The following is a 5665-nucleotide window of genomic DNA, read 5'->3' on the forward strand; positions in this document are numbered from 1 at the left end:
AAAAAAAAAAAAAAAAAAAAAAAAAAAAAAAAAAAAAAAGTTGAAACAAACACTGTAATCTAGAATTGGCCAATGTCTTGTCTTAGGTTCTCCTGACCCATTTTTCTTATTTCCTCCTTCTGTCTCCTCATCTCCATCATTTGCTGTTTCTTCCAAACATACCTCCCAAAACAGATGCCTTCAGAGTACATCCTGAGAATAACTGGCCACTGATGTTGATTGGACTCCAAGATCCTATTGATCCAATAATCACACAGACCCCATGGTCCTTGTGACAGGAGCCCAGGGCAGTTGCAATGCAAGACAGAAAAGGGATAAACCATCTAGGTCGGAGTCAGACCCGAGCATTACCCAGTCTGACTGCTTAGTGGCCTATGAGCTTCTTTCTGGTTTTCTATTTCATTTTTGATAACATTATCAATATTATGAAGATGTTCTATAACGTAGCTAAGACATTGTTTCTGCCTAGCGTAGCACTAGGCATTGTAGGATTCAACAAATGGAATAAAGAGGAAGACTGTTACAGTTGTGGTAAAATTTATGATTATTTTTATAAAGATTGATAGTTACGTGGGTGGTTCGTTTGAGTTGATGTTTTTCTCCTACATATCAAAGGGGACATTTGGATGTTTGTATGAGCTGACATGCTAACAAAATGACCACCCGCCATTTTCCCATTAGTGATTTCCAAGGCTATTTCTCAGAACAAGACTGGGATAAAGGCTTTGCTGTGTATTTCCTCACGTGAGAGGATTATCTACAGTGAACTGTAAGAAATTTTCAATGCTGGAATAAAGACCAAGGTTAGAAAGGACTCTGGACTCCTCTTTGCTTTCCAGGTAACTTCCATGCAACAAAAATGCATCAGAGACCAAAGGCAAGCTCTCCTCAGAGTCTGAGGTGACTACCTTTTCCTTTTATCTCCTTGTAGGAACCATGTTCAGGCAGAAAAATCCCTACTGGTTTCCTCCAGTTTCTTGGCAATGACCCATTAAATCAAGATGAGGATACACTTTTCTTGTCTCAGAAGCTCACATCTAACACGAAAGATTTTAATGAAATTAAGCTCACTGTTTTCTAAGACAATTTGGTGGAACCTGATCTCATCTAAGTTATCTGCCTTGAAAATGACAGTCATCTCAGGCTACTTGTTGTCATACAGTCAGTCTCTGAGTGGGAATTCTTTATGGTTAATTGAAGGAGCCATGTGCAGGAACAGAGAAGGAAAAATTTATCTCAAGAGCAGATTTGTCGTTTGAGTGGGACAGCGAATTGACAGGGCTCTGGTGGCCATGTCCTGATGGGCATGTGGTGGCCCACAAGGAAATTAGAGAAATGTGGAATGAAATGTAGGATGCTCATTACATTAAAATACTAAGCATCAACTGGTGTAATATACTGGTAATTTTCACTTCCAATGATCACATACCACTGTTTCTGTGTTTCCAGTGACCTCAAAGCAGAAGTCTGGGCCACCATTCAGCATATCAAGCAAGAATTCCTCAATGGGTTTCTCCAAGTCCTGTGGGTCTACGAAGTAAGTGACACCCACTGCCCTGGCCTTGGCAAACTTGTCCTTATTGATGTCCACAGCAATGATCATGGCTGCTCCTGCTGCTTTACAGCCAATGATGACAGACAGACCGACACCTCCGAGGCCAAACAGGTGGAGCTTGGGGTCACCTAGGCACAAAGGCAGAAACTCAAAGCAAAAGGAACTTCCCCCCTGTGGTAGAGAGTGAAGCCAAGCCTCATGCCAAGTAAGGCAGCCTCTGCCTGTGCCCTGTTCCCAGTCCTGGGAGTCCTTACCAATTTATGGAGGCCAAGACAGCGGCTTTTCATGAGACAGAAGGAAAGAACATTTTCAAGTAAAATACATCAAGAGAATTTTAGTTCTTAGGCTATTTCTGGGTGTGTGATACTTTTAGCACAGTAACAAAAACCTCCCTAAAAGGAGAGAGCTTCAAATCTCAGGGAGGAACTAGCAGGAGTGGAAGTCCTACAATGAAAGCTTCCTGGATCCTTTATTGGGGCAGATTATTTCTTAGTTGTAGAGAGTTTTGAGTTCTTTCACACACCTCCACCTTCTTGAAACTCTTTCTCTTTTCTTCTGGGTATCTGGGAACTCCAAATCACAGAGTCAATGCTTGCAGTCAATTCTTGTTTCTTTGTTCCTCTCTTTTTCTTTCTCTCTCTCTCTCTCCTTCCTTCTTCCTTCCCTCCTTCCTCCTTCCCTTCTTTCCTTTCTTCCTTCTTTCCTTCCTTCTTTTCATTGAGCAGCATGCAGTTTGGCACCAGTTTAAACCGAACCTTTCCCACCTGTTAGAGTTTGCAGTTTGAACATGCCCTAAAAGACACATGTGATAAAGTCTTACTCCCCAGCCCTTGCCATTGTAAGTAGCAGAACCTGCTGAAGGAGCCTGGTGGAAAGAAAACATCGGGGTGCATGCCCTACAGGGATTCTAGGGCTCCAGCTCTCCTTTCTTTTTGTATCTTATGCATAGTCTTTCATCCTGTTCCTGGATACCTGAGATGATCAGTTTTGTCCCACTCTGTATTCCCTGCCATGACTTACTGCCCCCTGAAACCCCAACACCTCAGAGCCAAACACCAGCGTGGACCACATGTCTGAGGTTGTGAATAAGATAAACCTTCCTTCCTCAAAATGTAATTGTTGTGGGTATCTTCTCACATCGACACACAGCTGACTAAGACACATCCCAATCTCTGTGGGTAGCATTGAGACTAAAGGACAGTGGACAACACAGAAGCTTAAATATCAATGGCCCCGAAAGAATTGAGCTGGGGAAGTTAGAGTAATATTTCAGGAGGAGGAGGAATTTAACTGTAACCCATTCAATCAGAGTAGGGTTCCCTGGTGAAATAGCAGTCACCGCTCTGCTAGTTCTTGTATTTATTGCTATACATAGATTGAATCTAGGACCTTGTGCACACCAGGCATGTATTCTGTCCTTGATGTACACATTCAGCACCACCCCCAGATTTACTTCTCATTAATATCTACTAGCTACTCAATGTAAGCTTGATGAGGGTTTTTTTTTTTTTTTTTCAGATGAACAGAGAAAAGCTTCACCACTGCTCATTGAATGAAATGAACTGGAGTATGGAAAGATACAGTTGTGTTATAATTGTGTTATATTATACACAATTATACACAATTATACCTGTACTCCTGAATAGCATGGAGAGCCTGTGCAGGCAATCAAATAATTCAATAAATTTAACAGTGCCTAGTGGTAAGTTTATGCTTCATCAGGTGGTATGACCAGGCGGTACTCTGAAGTGAGAGGTGTTTCACCTTCTTTTCACATTAATTCTATTTTTAAATGGATGTAAATGCTCTTCACCTTGGCAGAGTTGATTGCAGCTCCATATCCAGTAGCAAACCCACAGCTAATTATGCACGCCTTCTCCAGGGAAGCACCTTCGTCAACCTTGGCAACTGAGATTTCCTTTACGACTGTGTATTCAGCCTATAGCACAATATTGCTGCACTAACTTTCCATTGCAGGTAATTCTGCTGGTGCCTTCAGATGTCAGATGTGTTTCTACCAGACTTTGATAGATGAAAGGAAACAAATTGTACTTTTTATTAAAAAGCTTCAATCTCTTCAAGTGGAACTGAATTAGGCTTTTAAAAGAATAGTAATAAAGAGCTACCTAACTTCTGTACAAATGCTGTTCTTGGAGTTCAGGCAAGCACCACATTCTCTACACTGTGGTACACATAACACGATAACTTCATCACCTAGAAAGGCAAAGTGGTCGGTTAGGATGAAATAGCAGAAGAGTCTTGTCTCTTAGGATGGCAACAGCAAAGCACCAAGAACATGTGATAATGGAGAGTTATTTCCACTTTTAACTGTGCCTGATCACAGGCAGATATTTTCAGTGTCCACATCCAGCCGTGACTGAATCTCTAGGAGCTGGTCCCAGATCTGCCCACTTTGTAAGGCATGTTTGGAATACCACGGCAAGCAGTTTCGTCATGTGCCTTTAAAAACTGCATCTGCTGCTCTCTGCCCTGACTTCCACTGTGGGACCAGAGTTAAAGTAGTACAGATGCCCTGCTCACAGAATAAGTGCCAGGATCGGGGCCTGATTGCCTACAGGTGTGCTCTGTGTTGTACCTCCGCCAGTGTGGAAAGAAAGCGGGTTTTTTTTGGTTTGGTTTTCTTTTTAAGTACTCATTGTATTTCTATGTCCGAATCAGGAGGGGAGATCAGAGTGTCTGCTTGGGGTGAATTCGTTGACTGCCTGTTGCCTGTTTCTGCCAAGCAGCGAAATCTGTAATAGATTGTAAGCTGTGTTAGGATTTAGGCTCTTCTGTTTTAGTTCTAGGAAGTCAAAGACCTCTACAATGAAAACTTCAAAACTGAGAAGAAAGAGATTGAGGACATTAGAAAAAGGAAAAGACTCTCATGCTTTGGGTTGGCAGATTGATCACTGTGAAAATGACCATCATATAAAAGAAATTTACAGATTCAGTGTAATCCCTATGAAACTTCCCATGACATCCTTCACGGAAATAGACCTCGTTCCCCCCACCCAATCCTAAAATTCATATTGAGGACTCAGGATCACCTACATACTCCTGAACAAAAAGAACAACCCTGCATTGTGTATCACATCATATTCAAATTTATATGACAGCACTGTAATGATGACATAAAACCAGACATGTTCTTGGTCATGTGGATTAGAATGGAAGACCCAACCTTAGGTGCAAATAATTATAGCCATCTGATAGTTGGAAAAAATCCACACTGGAGGGAAGACAACTGCTTTCACATATAGTGATGGGAAAACTGGACGTCCATATATGAGGAATGAAATTAGACCCATGTCTATTGCTCTTCCTCCTCCTCCTCCTCAAAAGAATAAGGAGGAGGGGGAGGAGGAGGGGGAGGAAGAGGAGGAGGAAGTGGAGGAGGAAGAGGCGGCACCCGGGCAGTGGTGGTGCATGCCTTTAATCCCAGCACTTGGGAGGCAGAGGCAGGTGGATATCTGAGCTCAAGGCCAGCCTGGTCTACAGAGTGAGTTCCAGGACAGCCAGGGATATATAGAGAAACCCTGTCTAGAAAAACCAAAAGAAGAGGAAGAGGAGGAGGAAGAGGAAGAAGAAGAGAAAGAGAAACTCCAAATGGGTCAAAGACTTCAGTGTGAGCCCTAATGCTGCTAGAAGACAACAGGAGAGCTGTAGGAGTGTAGGAACAGGATAGCTTTCTGAACAGGACTGCATTCACTCAGCAACTAAGACCAATAACTGACAAGAGCAGCCTCATAAAACCAAAAGGCTTCTGTACACAAAGAAGACAGTCAATTGAGTAAAGAGAAGCCCAGAGTGGGAGAGAATGTTTGCAGCTGTATATTTAATAGAAGATTAATATTCAGAGTGGACAAATATCTCAAAGAATAAAGAATCAAGAAAACAATCCACTTTTTAAAAAAATGGGCTACTGTCTTAGTCAGGGTTTCTATTCCTGCACAAACATCATGACCAAGAATCAAGTTGGGGAGGAAAGGGTTTATTCAGCTTACACTTCCATACTGCTGTTCATCACCAAGGAAGTCAGGACTGGAACTCAAGCAGGTCAGGAAGCAGGAGCTGATGCAGAGGCCATGGAGGGATGTTCTTTACTGG

The 5665-nt window shown here is 42.4% G+C and overlaps 1 pseudogene; it reads right to left on the reverse strand.

Moving 5' to 3' along the window:
• LOC110291916 overlaps positions 1-5665 on the reverse strand; it is a 25005-nt pseudogene that overhangs the window by 4534 nt on the left and 14806 nt on the right.

Source organism: Mus caroli, chromosome 3 (genome assembly GCF_900094665.2).
Source record: "Mus caroli chromosome 3, CAROLI_EIJ_v1.1, whole genome shotgun sequence".
In the NCBI taxonomy this organism is placed as follows: Eukaryota; Metazoa; Chordata; class Mammalia; order Rodentia; family Muridae; genus Mus; species Mus caroli.